This window comes from Theobroma cacao, chromosome 4 (genome assembly GCF_053813885.1).
Source record: "Theobroma cacao isolate CCN51 chromosome 4, ASM5381388v1, whole genome shotgun sequence".
Lineage (NCBI taxonomy): Eukaryota > Viridiplantae > Streptophyta > Magnoliopsida > Malvales > Malvaceae > Theobroma > Theobroma cacao.
The window spans coordinates 24,558,809-24,574,854 of NC_142642.1; the positions used below are offsets into that span (position 1 = coordinate 24,558,809).

Here is a 16,046-nt window from a genome sequence, read left to right on the forward strand (position 1 = left end):
ACAATTTGAGAAGTCTACTTTAGTGACAAGACATTGTTAGCTTTGTTGAAACTCTTATTATGTGTAACTGATATTTAAGTTTTAGTTTTTAATTGATTATCTTGGAGATTTTATTGGGATTGTAATAGTTATCTATAACAATATGTTATAACATAATTGTTAATATGAATTCGATTGAGATATTTTATATGAATTTTAGATACAAAGACTTCGTAATACTTTGGGGTTTAGTCTCGAAGTAATATGGTCATGTCATATCTTGGTTTTGAGGCGTGACATAAATGGTATTAGATCATGCACTAGCTTGATGTGGGCTTCCACATTACGTTGATGAATCTTGGTTTTGTGGAATGGGCTTTGATTGTGATATGATATGTGACCTTGATGAGGACATCGAAAATTTGAATGGGTGAGATTATGATACTCCATATCCCACATTAGATGCGGATGTCATTGTTAAGATTTATATAACAATTCAAGTTCATCATTACTAGTAACATGAGCTTATGCTTTTAAAAGTCACGGTCTTTGGACTTGTTAATGTAAGTATCAGAGGATATGAAGCAGAAAATAGAAAAAAGATTGAATATAAAGTCATTACATTTTCATTAAGATAACACAAAGGTTATATACTCTGTTGTAAATGAAGAACACTTGTAACCATGCTTAACAAGTGTAAAACAAGTTTACATGCAACCTTACACGTAATGGGACAACACAAAGATGGTATTAACTCTAAAACCAGTACAACTAAGCAAACTGACAAAAATAAAGAAAACTAAATTAATTTGAAAACATTCACGTGCTGCAGCAACCATGCAAGTACTACAACTTAACATTCCTCCATAATACTTGCATTTTGGACATTCAATTTGCTTTTCAAGTATTCAAATCTTGGCTTTCCCAAAGTATTGTTCATGATATCAGTTAGTTGCAAATTAGAACAGCAGTACTGAACATTAATTTTACCTACCTTTTCAACATTTCTAATGGCATGGAATTTTACTTGAATATGCTTGGCTTTGCCATGAAAAACAGGGTTCTTGGTGATTGCAATAGCTAACTTGTTATCTACCATCAGTGGAGGTGGATGTTTCTGAGGGAACTGTAAATTAAAAAATATTTTTCTTAACTAGATTGCTTGGTTGGAAGTTGAAGCAGTTGATATGTACTCAGCCTCAGTTGTAGATTGAGCAACAATGGACTATTTATGTGAGTCCCAATAGAATACTCCATTTTCAATAGTAAAAACCATAGCTTGAAGTGCTTTTGGAATCATCTCTATTTCCAGCCTAATCACTGTCAGAGTATGTAGTAAAAAGGAAGGAAGTTTGGATTTTTGATGTAACAAATTCCAAAGTCTAAAATGCCCTTTAAATACTTCAGCACACGTTTTTCAATAGCAAAATGAAGATGTGTAGGCTTTTTCATAAACCAGGACAACAAGCTCATAGAATACATGATATCTCATCTTGAAGAGCATAGTTCTAAATGGAGAAGGGTCCTTTAACTTGCTTCCATTATGTAATGAAAACTTATCATTTACTGTTAATGGTATAGCTACAGATTTGCAATTGAGCATGGGAAACCTTTTTAGAACCTCATTGATATATTTCTATGGAGACAAAAATATCCCTATATCAAATTGCTTAATCTATAAAACAAGGAAGAAGCTCATCAATCCCAAATCAGACATCTCAAATTCACTTTGCATCTACTTTTTGAACAATTGTAAGAAAGTATCATCTCCTCCAGTAACCATTAAGTCATTTACATATAGTGAAACAACCAATGGAGATTGATCTTTAGACTTAAGTAAATACAAAATAGCTTCATTGTTGCTTTTTGTAAGTCCTTTGAAAACCAAATATGAGTCAATCCTGCTATACCAGGATCATGGAGCTTGTTTCAAGCCATACAGAGCCTTATGAAGCTTATAAACTTTCTTTGGTCCATCTTTTGCAACAAATCCCTCTAGTTGATCAACATAAATTTCTTCTTCCAGAAAACCATTGAGAAAAGCAGACTTCACATCATGATGATAAACTTTCCATCCCAAGGCAGCTGATATGGCTAACAACAATCGAATTGTATAATACTTGGCAACTAGAGCAAATGTTTCCTAATAATTTGCATTAGGTTGTTGGCTATAACCTTTCACCACCAATCGAGCTTTATGTCTATTGAGTGAGCTATCAGGATTCAATCTGTTTTTGTAAATCCATTTGACTCCAATTATATTCCTATTTGAAGGTTGATCAACTAGTGACCATGTACCACTTTTGTTGATCATGTGAAGCTCTTCTTTCATAACAGTTATCCATTCTGGATAATTAGCTGCATTTGTATAAGTGGAAGGTTCTTCAATTGCTGCATAGCTTCTATGATGGATATCATTGAGTGATCGAGTTCCTCTCACAGGCTCATCATCAACATTCTGATCAACATCAACCTCAGTTTCTGGAAGAGATTGAATTAAACTTTGCCTTTGAGATTATGTACTGCCTTGCAAATTCCAATTCCAACTTGCAGCTTCATCAAATGACAAGTTCCTACTGACAACAACTCTACCAGAAATTGGAAAATAGGCTTTGTAAGCCTTGGACTTAGTGCTATAGCCAATAAAGATGGATTTTGAGCTTTATGCTACAATTTATCCCTCATAGCTTCTGGTACAAAGACATAACAAATGCAACCAAAGACTTTCAAATGCTCTATTGAAGGTCTTTGATCAAACCAGACCTCATATGGTAATTTACCACCTAGTGCCTGAGTAGGAAGTATATTCTATGGATATACTGCAGTATTACAAGCTTCTACCCAAAGCTTGGTTAGAAGATTCTTTTCAAACAACAAAGTCTTGGCCATATCAAGAATAGTCGTATTCTTCCTTTCACCAACCCCATTTTGTTGAGGAGAATAAGGTGTAGAGAATTGATGACAAATACCTGCAACTGCAAATAAATCATTAAAATATTTGGAGATATATTCTCCTCCATTGTCTATTCTGAGAACCTTGATTTTGAAGCTTGTTTCAACTTCCACCTTAGCTTTGAATCTCTGAAATTACTCAAAGACTTCAGACTAAGCTTTCATAAAGTATATCCAGCACCATCGTGTTCTGTCATCAACAAAAATAAGATAATATCCGTTGCCATTCTAAGATTCTACTTTCATTAGTCCAACAACATTTGAATGGACCAAATCAAGCTTAGCTATAGCTTTACTACTACTTGTAGATGGAAAAGGCTTTCTTGAAAGCTTACCATACTAACATGCACTGTAAACTGAGCCTTCATCAATCAACTTAGGTAAGTTTCTCAAAGAACTAGAAGCACTGACCTGTTTGAGCCATCTTTAGTTGAAATGACCAAGTTATTTGTGCCATAAATTTGTTAGATTTGAATCTAAATTTCTTGCTTGCAGACATAGCTCATCAGCAGTCATAGTGAAGCACCTTTTACGCACAAGTATGGTCATCAAAGAAGAACCAAAAGCATCAAATATAACATAAGCATTATCCTTAAACAAAAGTGCATAATTGTTTTCAACTAGCTGTCCAACACTCAATAGATTAGAGGTAAGTGTAAATACTAATAGGACTTCAGAAATATACTTGGGACTTGTGGAAGTATGGACTCAAACTGTACTTGTGCCAACAACAGGAAGATAAACTCTATTTCCTATTTTAACCATTGACTAGTAGTTTTTATCTAAGCTGACAAAGTCAGCTTCAGTTGGTGTAACATGATTAGAACTCCCATTGTCCAATAACTAATCCTGATTATCAATTTCATTTTTTGTGTTTTCTAGGGCCATAAATAGATTCTCTTTAAGATTAGTAGAAGCTTCAACTGTTTGAAGTGCTTTATTAGTAACAAAGGACTTATTCTTACATGCTTTCTTGACATGGCCCAATTCATTACAAGCTTGACACTTTGCATCTTATTTGAACTAGCAATGATCTTCTGAATGGTTTCTTTTCTTGAAGTAACTACAAACTTTGAACTTACCTTTCTTGGTTGAAGATTGACCTGCATGGGAAGATTTCTTTTGCAGTTTATCTTTAGTCATCTTCTTACCATGTGCCTCTACATTAGATTTCCCTTTGCTTGAAGCAAACAAAGCATTCTTCACATTTGCTTCTAGTCGAGATGATATTCTTTACTTAGTGGCTAGAAGTGCACTGACCAGTTTTGACACTATGAGCTGTGACAAGTCTTTAGTTTGTTATAAAGATGTAACTGTTGCTTCAAATCTTTCAGGTAAGCTGATGAGAATTTTTGGAACAACTCTAGCTTTTGGTAAATCATCTCAAGCAGCCTCATTTGATTCACCAAATGACTAACATGATCTATATAATCTTTTATAGTTTGTGATTCTTTCATCCTGATCAACTCAAACTCTCTTCGAAGGTTCTGAGCCTACATTTGCCTGGTTTTTGTTGTACCAAGATAATCTTCCTCAAGCTTAGTTCATGCTTTCTTTGTAGTTTTACAACTCATGATCCTACTAAAGATCTTTTCAAACATAACAGCTTGAATGAAAGACAAAGCTCTGTATCATTTTGTTACTTCTTCAGAATATTGTTTGATCTGATTTATGGTTGCATTGTCTCTCAAAGTAACAGGTTCTTCTTTAGTTTCAATGGTTGTCCAAAGGTCATAACCTTTGAGAAAAGCCTCCATTTTGATAGCCCAAACTTGATAATTTTTGCCATCAAATGTAGGTGGAGATATATGAGAAGTTGAAGGTGAAGAGATGCTAGAAATGTCAAGAGATGAATCAACAATAAAGGAAGAAAGATTCTTAGTATTCTCAGGTCCAATAAGATCCTAAGAATGCTATGATACCATGTTAATGTAAGTAACAGAGGATATGAAGTAGAAAATAAAAAAAGATTGAATATAGAGTCATTATATTTTCATTAAGATAACATAGAGGTTATATACTCTGTTGTACATGAAATACACTTGTAACCATGCTTAATAAGTGTAAAACAAGTTTACATGCAACCTTACACGTAATGGAACAGCACAAAGATGGTATTAACTCTAAAACTAGTACAAAAAAGCAAACTGATAAAAATAAAGAAAGCTAAGTTAATTTGAAAGCATTCACGTGCTACAGCAACCATGCAAGTATTACAACTTAATAGGACTTGGGTCGTCACAAATTGTTGTGTTTTGCATGTAGATAGCAAGTAAATGCAATCTACAATGAAATTTTCATTGAACTTGTAAAAAAAAAAAAAAATCTCATATCATTTCTCTTGCACGATGTGTTTTTATATTATATACTCTTGTCTCCATTGTAGTCATAGTAAAAAGGTAAGGGTACTGATTTAAATGCTCGGTACTTGCCCTCATTGTTCAAATGCTCATTCTCCAACCTGATCAGTTAAGAATCAAATTTCTGTTAGTTCTAACAAAGAGTTTAAATTTTATAACATTTCAGAGCCATGATTTCATCAAAAACACAAGGTTGATGATGGTGAGCAATGTTAGGTATGGCAATCTATGTAAACATGAAACCACAAATGTCCATTTCTACCTAAATGTTGGCAAGCATTTATCAGTTTGCTTGGACATGCTTGAAAGTAACTCTAAGGTCAAATAGATCTCCTATGGACTTTGGAAAACTATTTTAGTTGGCTTGGTGGGCAACTTTCAAAGGTTTTTTTTTTTTAAGATTAAAGAGGGTCATTTCATTATATAGAACTATTACTTACAAAAACAGACACTTATCAACTGGTGTTCCTCCAATTAAAATAGTCCTAGGATGGCTTACAAAAAAAATAGCCATGATAGCAACCTATTATACTATACAGAGAACAAGAGTCCACCACCCTGCTATCAGACTCAGAACAATCAACAAGACAATTATCAATAGATAACCTTCTTAGAACAACAACATAAATCTTAGCAAGGCAAACAACAAACTCAAAATAGTAAACCACAAACACCATCCCAAAAGAACAAGTAAGGCTGAGAAACATGTCTTATGGCCTGTTTCTTGTTCTTACTTCTCCTAAAACCATTCAAGGGACAAAATTCCTCTTGACTTCTCATTTTTTGTCACCATGGTGTTAAGAAGTTAAGGGTAAACGCACAGTGAGTCATTGGATCTATCCACACCTGACTTGGCCAGGTTATCAGCTCTATCATTTCCTGACCTTAGGATATAAGTGATCTACCAACCAAGAGCTTGTTTTTGAAGGGTTTTGATTTTTAGGATCAATTGCCTCAAATACCAAGGTGAGGAATCTAGATTGTCAATCCAAGTAATGGCGTTCTTGGAGTCACATTTTATGATGATGCCACCTGAAGACACCAAAGCAGAAGCAACAAAGATCAATATTGCCTCTCGAATAACCAAAACTTCAGCTAGGTTCGTATCCCCCACCCTGCTTTCTTGGATAAAACTGCTTTAACAGCCCCCGTGTCATCTCTCAATATCCCTCCAATTCCTAAATAACTTGGGCATCCTCTAGCAGCCCCATCCGTGTTGAACTTGAACCATCCTGCTGGTGGACATTCCCATTTAGTTGAAATTTTAAGGGCTTTTCTCCTGTCAGTAGCCAGATAATTCAAAGGGGATCTAGCAATATCTGTGATAGTATGAATCTCATTAGGCCATCTAGATTTCGCCCACTTAGCCACCCTAGTCTGAATGATGTTCAGAATTTTCAAAAAGTCTTAGCCTACCCCATCAAATACCATTTCATTTATAAAGAGCCAAATCAACCAAATGATGGTAAAAAAAGACATTCTCCAAATTTTTTTCCTATTAACTTCAACATGGCAAGCGTTCCAAGCCATAAAAAAGTCAGCTGGTTCCCTTGGCATGCATCCTTTAATTCCCCCATCTTCAAACCATGAGCACCAAACTTTCCAAGATTCAGTACAAGTAAATAAGAGGTGGCCTACCAATTCAATTTCCACGTTACACAGCATGCATAAGGCCAAATCCCTCTGCATTAAATTCCTCTTGGCGAGTTCCTCCTTCACCACCACTCTTTTTTTGATCACTTGCCATACAAACACCTCCACTTTAGGAGGAGCAAGCCCAGCTCGCACGCTTTGCCAGAGATCAATAGGTGCCTTATTATTATGTAAAGCCAGTCTACAGAAGGAATTTGGTGTATAGCTTCCACTTGGTGTGAATTTCCATATCAATTTATCATTCATCTCTTGGTCAAAGATAATGCTATTAAGGCAGTCTTTAAACAACTTCCAAGAATTAGTTTCCCAATCAAAAATTCTTCTCCTTAGGTTCACTTCCCATTGCCATACACTGTTCACCCACGATCCTAATTCACAAACTTTGCCAGATTTGTTGATGGCGAGGGCAAAAAACCAAAGAAAGGCAATGCGGAGTGTAATACCTTCGATCCACTCATCATCCCAAAAACTAATGTTGGCGCCATTTCCAACTACATATTCCATACCTGCACACAACAAAGAAAATAAATTCTCTGAAAGGGTTAGTGGACAAATAATGTTCCTCCATATAGTGGAGGAATGACTCCCCCCTAAGTTAGAAGGAATAAGGCTCAAATTATCCCCCCCCCCCCTGTTTTAGCGATGATGACTTCCTTCGTAGACAGTCATTCTCTCTACCATATCTCTAAATCTATTTATTTAGCAGAGCTCTGTTTTTTGGCCAAAGATCCATGAACCCAAGTCCCCCACAATCTTTGAAGTTGCATATCGAGTCCTAATCCACCCAATGAATACATCACCTTTCAATTGTGCCACTCCACAAGAACCTTAGCTGAATTCTGTCCAGTTCCGCCTTGACTTCTTGTGGCATCTCAAATAAAGACATGAAATACATTGGGAGACTCTCAAGGACCGACTAAATCAAGGTGATTCTCCCTTCAATTGAGAGAAGATGAGATTTTCACTCAACAAGCCTTACTTCAAACTTTTCAATAACTGGGCGTCAAATACTTTTTAAGTGAGATCTTGCACCAAGGGGAAGGCCCAGATAAGATGTCGGTATTGACCTAACGATGCAAGGAATTCTGTTAGCCCATGAATCCACAATACCGTCCACTTTGACACCATACAAGCTACTTTTGTAAAAATTAATTCTCAACCCGAAGATAACTTGGAAGCACCTCAACACCATTTTAATATTAAAGATACTCTTAATATCCAATTTGCTGAAAATCATGGTATCATCTGCATATTGAAGGTGAGATATAGCCAATCCATTGTTACCAATCTCAATGCCTTTACACAAACCAATAGCCACGGTTTTGTTCATGAGGGCACTAAAAGCTTCCACCACGAGGTTGAAGAGGAAGGGAGGTAACAGACATCCTTGTCTAAGCCTTCTTCTCATTTTAACTAGTCTAGATGGGGAACCATTAACCAGCATTGACATCACAACTGTTGTGATACAAGAGCAGATCCAACTTCTCCATCGTTCTCCAAACTTCATTTTCCTCATAACAAAATCAAGAAAGTTCTAGACCACACTATCGAAGGCTTTCTCAAAATCGACTTTGAAGAAGACACCTCATTCTCTACTCTTTTTGAGACAATCTACCAATTCATTAGTGATCAAGGCACAATCCGTGATTTGTCTACCTTGGATGAAAGCAAACTGGTTAGGACCAACCACTTTCTCTGTCACTTTTCTCAACTTGTTAGAAAGGACCTTGGCCACCACTTTATAAACACTTCCTACTCAGCTTATAGGACAATACTCATTCAGTGCTCTAGGATTATTACACTTAGGAATAAACGTAATAAACGAAGAGTTAATCCTTTCATCAAAGCTATCCGTGTCATAAAATTTCTGCATAAACGCCATAACTTCACTCTTAATGATAGGCCATTGAAATTTAAAAAAATTGAAGTTGAACTCATCGGGGCCTTGGGGCTTTATTTCCATCACAACTGAAAATCGCATCCCTAACCTCCTCTTCAGAGAACTACATCTCTAAAGCACCCATTGAGTGCTCATTAAACGTTCTAAGATCCAACTCCCAATCTCTAAAAGTAATCATCGGTCTTTGGCCGTAAGTTTCTCAAAATGTCGAGCCACCTCTTCTTTGATGGTTATGAGATCAACAATGACAATGTCCTTAATATGAATTTTATCAATAAAATTCCTCTTTCTTCAAGCAGAAGTGACGGCATGAAAGAACTTGGAATTTTTATCCTCTTCCAAAAACCATTTAATTCTTAATTTTTGATGCCATGACCTTTCTTCCACTCTATATAGTGACCATAGATTAGCTCTCATTTTAATGATCTTCTCCCTAAAGCTGCAGTTCATGCTGCTATTCTGCCACTCTTGTAATTTCCCCTGTATCTCCTCTTCAAGATCCTTAATCTTAAACTGAGCTTGGCCCATTTAGATGACTGCCATTTCTTTATTTCTGGTTTGGTGAGCCTCAATCACTACCAAATTGCTCCCTTTTCGCCGAGTCTACTGTTACTCTCAACCCAAGCCTCTCTAAAAACCTCCTAGAAGCCCTCCTCCTCCATCCAACGATTGAAGAAACGAAATGGCTTAGAGCCCCAATCAACATCATTCACTCCTAAGAGGACTGGGTTGTGATCTAAAAGCGATGAAGACATGCACCACTGTCGAATATTTTGAAACCTCCTAATCACATCATCATGTAACAAGAATCTATCCAGTCTACTGAAAATAACTTCCTCACAGTATTACACCAATTAAATTTGTTGCCTCCAAGTGGGAGATCAACCAATCCAACCTAATTGACGAATTGCAAGAACCACTCCATCTCTCTTTCGTTAGTAGCAATATCTACCCTTTCGTCTACTCTCAACACTACATTAAAATCGCCAACAAGGCACTAAAGATAGTCAGATTCAATTAACCTTCTCGCCAAGTCCTCTCATAGCTCAATCTTAGCATTATCATCAGTTAGTGCATAAACATTGCCAAAACCACATTTCCAATTTCCCTCCCTAACTCTGCCCTCAATCAGAATAAAATTCTTACATATAAATGCGTTATCAACATCAAAAAATTCTTCTTGCCAGAGGGTGATGATGCCCCCTGACGCCCATCAGACTCCCTGTACATACTTTTGAACTTCCCTCTTCCACCAATTACGTTGATAATCTTAGCCTCGATCTTTTTTAACTTTGTCTCTTAAAGCATAACCACATTCAGCTTGGCTCTATTCAACAATTTTCTAACTGCTCTTCGTTTTTCGTTTCTATACAACCCTCTTACATTCCAAGTGATTAACTTCACGAAAAAAAGAATATTCACCCACATACCTATACTTGGAATCGCGCCTAAGACCACCGTTTCCTCTTGCATCTCTACTTCTAGCCTCGCAAACTCGTCAGTGAAAGAGCCTTTATTAAAAAGAAATTATAGACCCAATTTGTTTGCTGCCTCAAATGTAATCTTTGCTTCCCTCCTGATTATACAATTCCTGACCTCCAAAGTTGAAGATTCATGCCGAACCTCGTTGTTTTCCCTAAGACTCACCTCATTAATCGTGTCTCTCATACTATTTCTCCTTTTCTGAGCCTTACCATCTTTCTCAACTATTTCTTCAATCCTCAACTGTGAATCCGTTAAGACAAGTTCCCCGGTAGAACTTTCCATATCGGTTATGGCTTGATGCTCGTCATTGTCTCTACCTATTCTACTTTTTGGCTGCCTAACACGACTGCTCCCTTTGGAGAAAGATTCCCCATATGTAAGGCCAGTTTCCAAATCTAACACTCCATTCCTAGTTGCCTTCTTCCTTTTCCTTATATTTTTTTGTAGACCCATTTTCCCAACACCCATTCTTTCCAATGATTTACCCAAGTACTCATATTTTCTTACTTTACCTTCGTCGCACCTTTTTTGAGCCTTTTTTTTTTTGTTTTCCTTTTGGTGACCAATTCCACCAATGGCATACCTGACTCACCCGTGGAAATATCAACTCTGCAATCGCTTTCCCTGTTCCCCTCCTTGCCTTTCATAATTGTTCTTTTTCCTGTGTCTAAAGGGGGCAGACCCTTCCCAACTTCCACCTGGTTTGGCTCTATTTTCACACAACCAGTCCCCACGTTAGCCACCTATGGACCATTGAAGCAAGTTGCACTCTTCAACTTAAATGAGCCAGTAATCAGCCTTGGGACTTTATTTTGTTTGCTAGTGGACCCAAATTCCCAACATCTCTCCAAGGAGCTCATGACCCAAACGTGGCCTAAATTTCCATCCTTACAACTCAATATTTATTTGTCTTTCTTGGGCTCACTCCAGTTCCCTACGCTTCATTGTTCAGCCCATAAGGAAACCCATCATTAATTATTGACTTTTTATGTTTAGAGATCAAACCCACTCCATCTCCCTCCTTAACCACCATTTCCTTTGGACCCACCAACCCTGTTACTTGCCTGGAGCTCAAATCCTTACTTTCTTTTGGAGAGATTGTCATGTCTGTAATCACAAGTCCACCTGCACACTCCAACTCAATATTATTATGATTGCAATCACCATCCATTTACCCCCTAGTTCTCTCCTCTTTAATTTGAATTATGTTCTCTTGAAGACTGTGATGCACATTCACCAAGGTCTCTTTGGACCATTGGATCTCTTTGGTTCCTTCTCTTTTGGTGGCATTGCCCACTGTGTAATGACTGAAGCTGTTACCTCCACACTTCAACTTTCAAAGGTTTTTACCAGCTTGATTCTAAAAGGTTAAATCCTACGAACATTAATTGAGTGAGAGAAGTGAGAACTAACTAGAATAGTTTAAAGTTACCTGAAGAAATTCCAAATGCCACGGAAAATGATCTCCAAGCTAGCAACAACTGCAATTAAGACTGTATTATGCACGAAAGGTACACTTTGAATACCCAACACTTGCTGCATCCAAGCAAGTCTTAATAGACATTTCAATACCTGCAATTTACCCAAATATATTTTTAGTTAGGAAGTTATTACACCAATCAAGGAAGGTCAATACCTGTAATTTACCCAAATATATTTTTAGTTAGGAAGTTATTACACCAATCAAGGAAGGTCAAATCTTTCAAAATGTTGACACCCCAACAATCTCATCTCCATCCAAAAGGAAAACGAATGATATAAATATCATGAGAGCATGTTTTCTTACCATGGCTACAAAATAAACACCTTTGTGTGGTACAATAAGTTTATTTCTCAGCCAAGAGTTTCTTGAATTTCTTCTAAGGAGACCCCAGTCGATGACAATGTCCCAATATGTATTAGCTATTGTTGCAATACCAGAAGTTGCTGCAGCCAAGACCAGCCAGGCTGTAGTTTTCTACTTTTGGAGCTGATAAATTGTCCTTACGGTAACCGCAGCGATTGTTGACAACTATTTCAGACCATTAAGACCATTTGCTGCACGTTTTTCTTCAAACAAACGTCTAAGGCACTAGAAGATAAAAGATAACATACAACATTAGAGAAAATCCAGAAATGAAATTGGCATGCAATTTGAAATAGTAAAATGATTACATTGTCATTGCTGTACAAGATATGTGGGTTGTTACCATTACCTGAAGGGAACGGAACCAGTAAGGAATAATGGCTACTACTACGTAAAACACCCTATAGACTTCATTCTCCTCGCACTTGTTCAATCTCTTTCTAAAGTCTCCCCAACCATAGTATCAAATGTAGAATTCCAAACTTCTAAATGCTTGCACCTGATATGAAATATAATGGATATTGATCAACAAACAAACCAGTTTGGAGTTATAGTGTTCTATAGACGTTGACCTGAATATCAAACCTGGCTAGTAAGTTGATCTGCCAAGAAGAAATCTAGGAGGGAGACCTACAAGGTGAAAATAAAGATGAACTTCTCATATTACATTACATTACTCATATATCAGTAAATAGAAATTTATTCTTTTAGTCTTGCTACCTTGTCAAGAGGTGCACAAACAGAGTAAAATGCACATTTGATAAGAAAGAATCGACTTGAACGGTATATGATATTGAAAGGGCAGAACATTATTGAAAGAACGGCCTGCAATATAGGTGCACCAGCAAGCAGGTCAGGGAAAATTTTTCAATCAGATGCTCGTCTTGAAATAGCATCAAAATAAGAAATTTCAGTAGGGACAATGTATTCTAGATAGGACTTACAAGGAGCAGGACCAAGGGGATTAGTTCAGTTAAAACTGTGAAACTTTTTGTTCTGGGGTCGATCTCCATATCCAAATGTGAAATGGCACCAGCTAATGCAAGCAGAGAAAGCGCGGTGCTAAGAAGTACTTCTCTATAGCCTAACTCTGTTCTTTGCTTGAAACCAAATATAAATGAAAAGTTGACCTGATAACGCTTCCAAGAGAATATGTTTCCGGAGTACATGAGCATGTGCAGGCCAATGTAAATAAACAGGCTGCAAAATGATTAAGCATAATCATTAGTATAATACTGAATTCAGTAGGAGTCCTTTAATTTCAGAAGGATAGGAAAAACCAAGAAGATTGTTTCAAGAAACTAAACAACTGCCTCAAAAATTGCTAAGAATCAAGAATGTTGAAGGAAATTTACATTTTGAGTGACTTTGACCTGTAAAGCAGAAATATGTTGACCACGTACTGATGACGTCCCTAAGTCCTAAGAAGATCTCTTGCATGTATATTCACAATAATGGACACTACAAGTGCAATGGAGCAGCCAGAGAAGAAGCCTGCAAGTGAAGAAAATTTGTGAAATAGTCAGTTCAAAACAACGAAATGGGATGGAGACTGAAATGCTCTAAGACGCCTTTTTTCACACACAAAAACATGACTTTAATCAAGTGTGCTTGATGTAGTAATAGGACAGTGTGATTTTTTTCCTAACTATTTCACAGTAACCTCAAAATTCTACCACAATACAAAGAATTTGTTCTAACAGATGCTTTAAAATGAGACAGTCTTACCATATAGAAATGCAATTCTATGTCTTTCCTTTTTAACTTGTGGTCTTAGAGTTTTCCATTCCTTTTCTGTGATTTCCATTAGCAAAATGTTTAACATTGGTGGCCTCCACCCTTTCCATAAGCTTACCAACCTGTCAAAACAGAAGAGAGTAGTAAGGAAGAGCAAAGTCAGTGACAAAGGGTAGTCAATTCAACTCGCAAAAATAGAGTTCAACTAGCTATATCTAACCTCATCAGAGCTGCTAGGATAAGATTCATCCACCATCTGTAAGTAAGCCTTTGATGCATTCCGCGATGTGATCTGCACTGGCATATTAAATTAGTACAAATGAACCAAGAACCTAGTGATTTTAATTAATCATGATGAAGTTAAAAGGACAGACCTTGTCATATTTCTTCATGATCTTGAAAAATGCCAGTTGATTCAGGAAGCTGATAAATCCAGTACAAATATGATCAACAATAAAGCCCAAAATTTTTTCATTTGCTTATAGTTCTAAAGGATGAAGCAATGTTACCAGTAGGTTTTCAAAAGTCGGAGCTTTCTGTAGAATTCTACAAAAGCTTGAGTTATTTTCTCCTCTCCTTTCCTTAGCTCTTGCCTGCTGAATGATAAGTCCGATTTTGAGCTTTTGATAACGCCTTTGAGAGTTGATAGAGGAGTTTCAGGCTGACAATTGATCTTTACATGATCCAAGACGTCTAATGGAGCTGGTCTAAATCCTTGAATATTAGCTTCTGCTCCATTGAGTTTATCTCTATCATTGTCTTCCTTAATTTCTTCTTCTGATATTCCTTCACTGCTCATCTCAACTTCTTGGATGACACCCACCCTTGTCCATACTACACAAACAAAAAGGCAGATTGAAAACTTCAGAAAACTTGAAGGACTTTTTGGACATAACCCCAAAATTGGAACTCCCAGATTATATTAGAATTAAAAAAAAAAAAAAAGAGAAAAATTGCAGGAAACTGGACTTTCTGAATTCAGCAGAACCCTGATTCTCCTTGCTTTCCACCATTGGTGGGATGAAGAACTAATGAAGAATTTGAAGAAAATTCATTAGCAACAAGATTCACCATATCAGCTCCTCCAACAACTGGATTGTCAACTTTAATCCTAAGAGCAATCAAGGCATTCATTTGCTTACTCAACTCATCAGCCTCCACCATCACTTCCTCAACTTTCTTCTTGTAAAACTTAATCACCTTGTTAAATTCATCATCAAGCCTCTTGAAGAAAAGTAGCTCGTACTCTCCTCCTTCTTCGCCTGACATAAGAAACATGGTCTGGTAATCCCGCTCTCTCCCTCCTTCTTGCATCGCACTTACTAATATCAGTTCATCTTCATTATTCTTCATTGGAGAACCTGATCTATATCGGCTTGTTAGTCTACTAAATGTCCTGTAGAGCGATACCCTTCTCTTCAATGACCCTTTTGTTGTTGCTGCCATTGGCGATGGTGCCTTGTTCAGTTGCTTGAACCTTAATATATCTTTCAATATTGACTTGAGATTACCGTAATCCATGTATGCTTCCTGCCATTCTTGCACCATTTGTTCTGCACACTCTTTCCCAAACTTCATCTTCCTCCACCATAAAAGAAAACACTCTAAAAGCTCAGAAAGAAATACGAGAATTATAATAATCTTGATGAAGATGAACTTGTTTATAGGAATTCCAAGTTGTGTACCATCTTCCTTCTTACCTGCTTCCTTTATTAATGGCGTGATGACAATATTTTCTCCTACATAATCTCAATTACTAGAAAGACATTATTAATTAATTAAATTAATAATGACATCAAAGACTCGTTTTGTGTTTTTTTAATTAATGTTGTTCATGCATGTTTTTTATTAACTTGGATTTTTAATGCAGGTTTTTGGTCGCGAAAATCAAGCACATGGCCTTAAGTCACACAGAAGGGAAGGATTTGTCAAGTGAGTGTACTTTTTGGAAGTAAAAATGTAGTTTAATTCTTAATCAATCGAAGTTATAACCAACAAGGACAACGGCTAGAGACTCATTTGAGGAAATTACAAATGATTTTGTTTGTATTTTGATTTTCTCTTTTTGTCAGTTTCAGCCGTTATAGGCTCAAGACTTTGAATTCTTCAAGTCTGGAGAGGTATTAGCCAGGTG

The 16,046-nt window shown here is 36.7% G+C and overlaps 1 pseudogene; it reads right to left on the minus strand.

The window, feature by feature from the left end:
* Positions 1 to 5,292: 5,292 nt before the first annotated feature.
* On the minus strand, positions 5,293 to 15,490 carry LOC18601564 (phosphate transporter PHO1 homolog 9-like; annotated as a pseudogene).
* Positions 15,491 to 16,046: the final 556 nt, after the last annotated feature.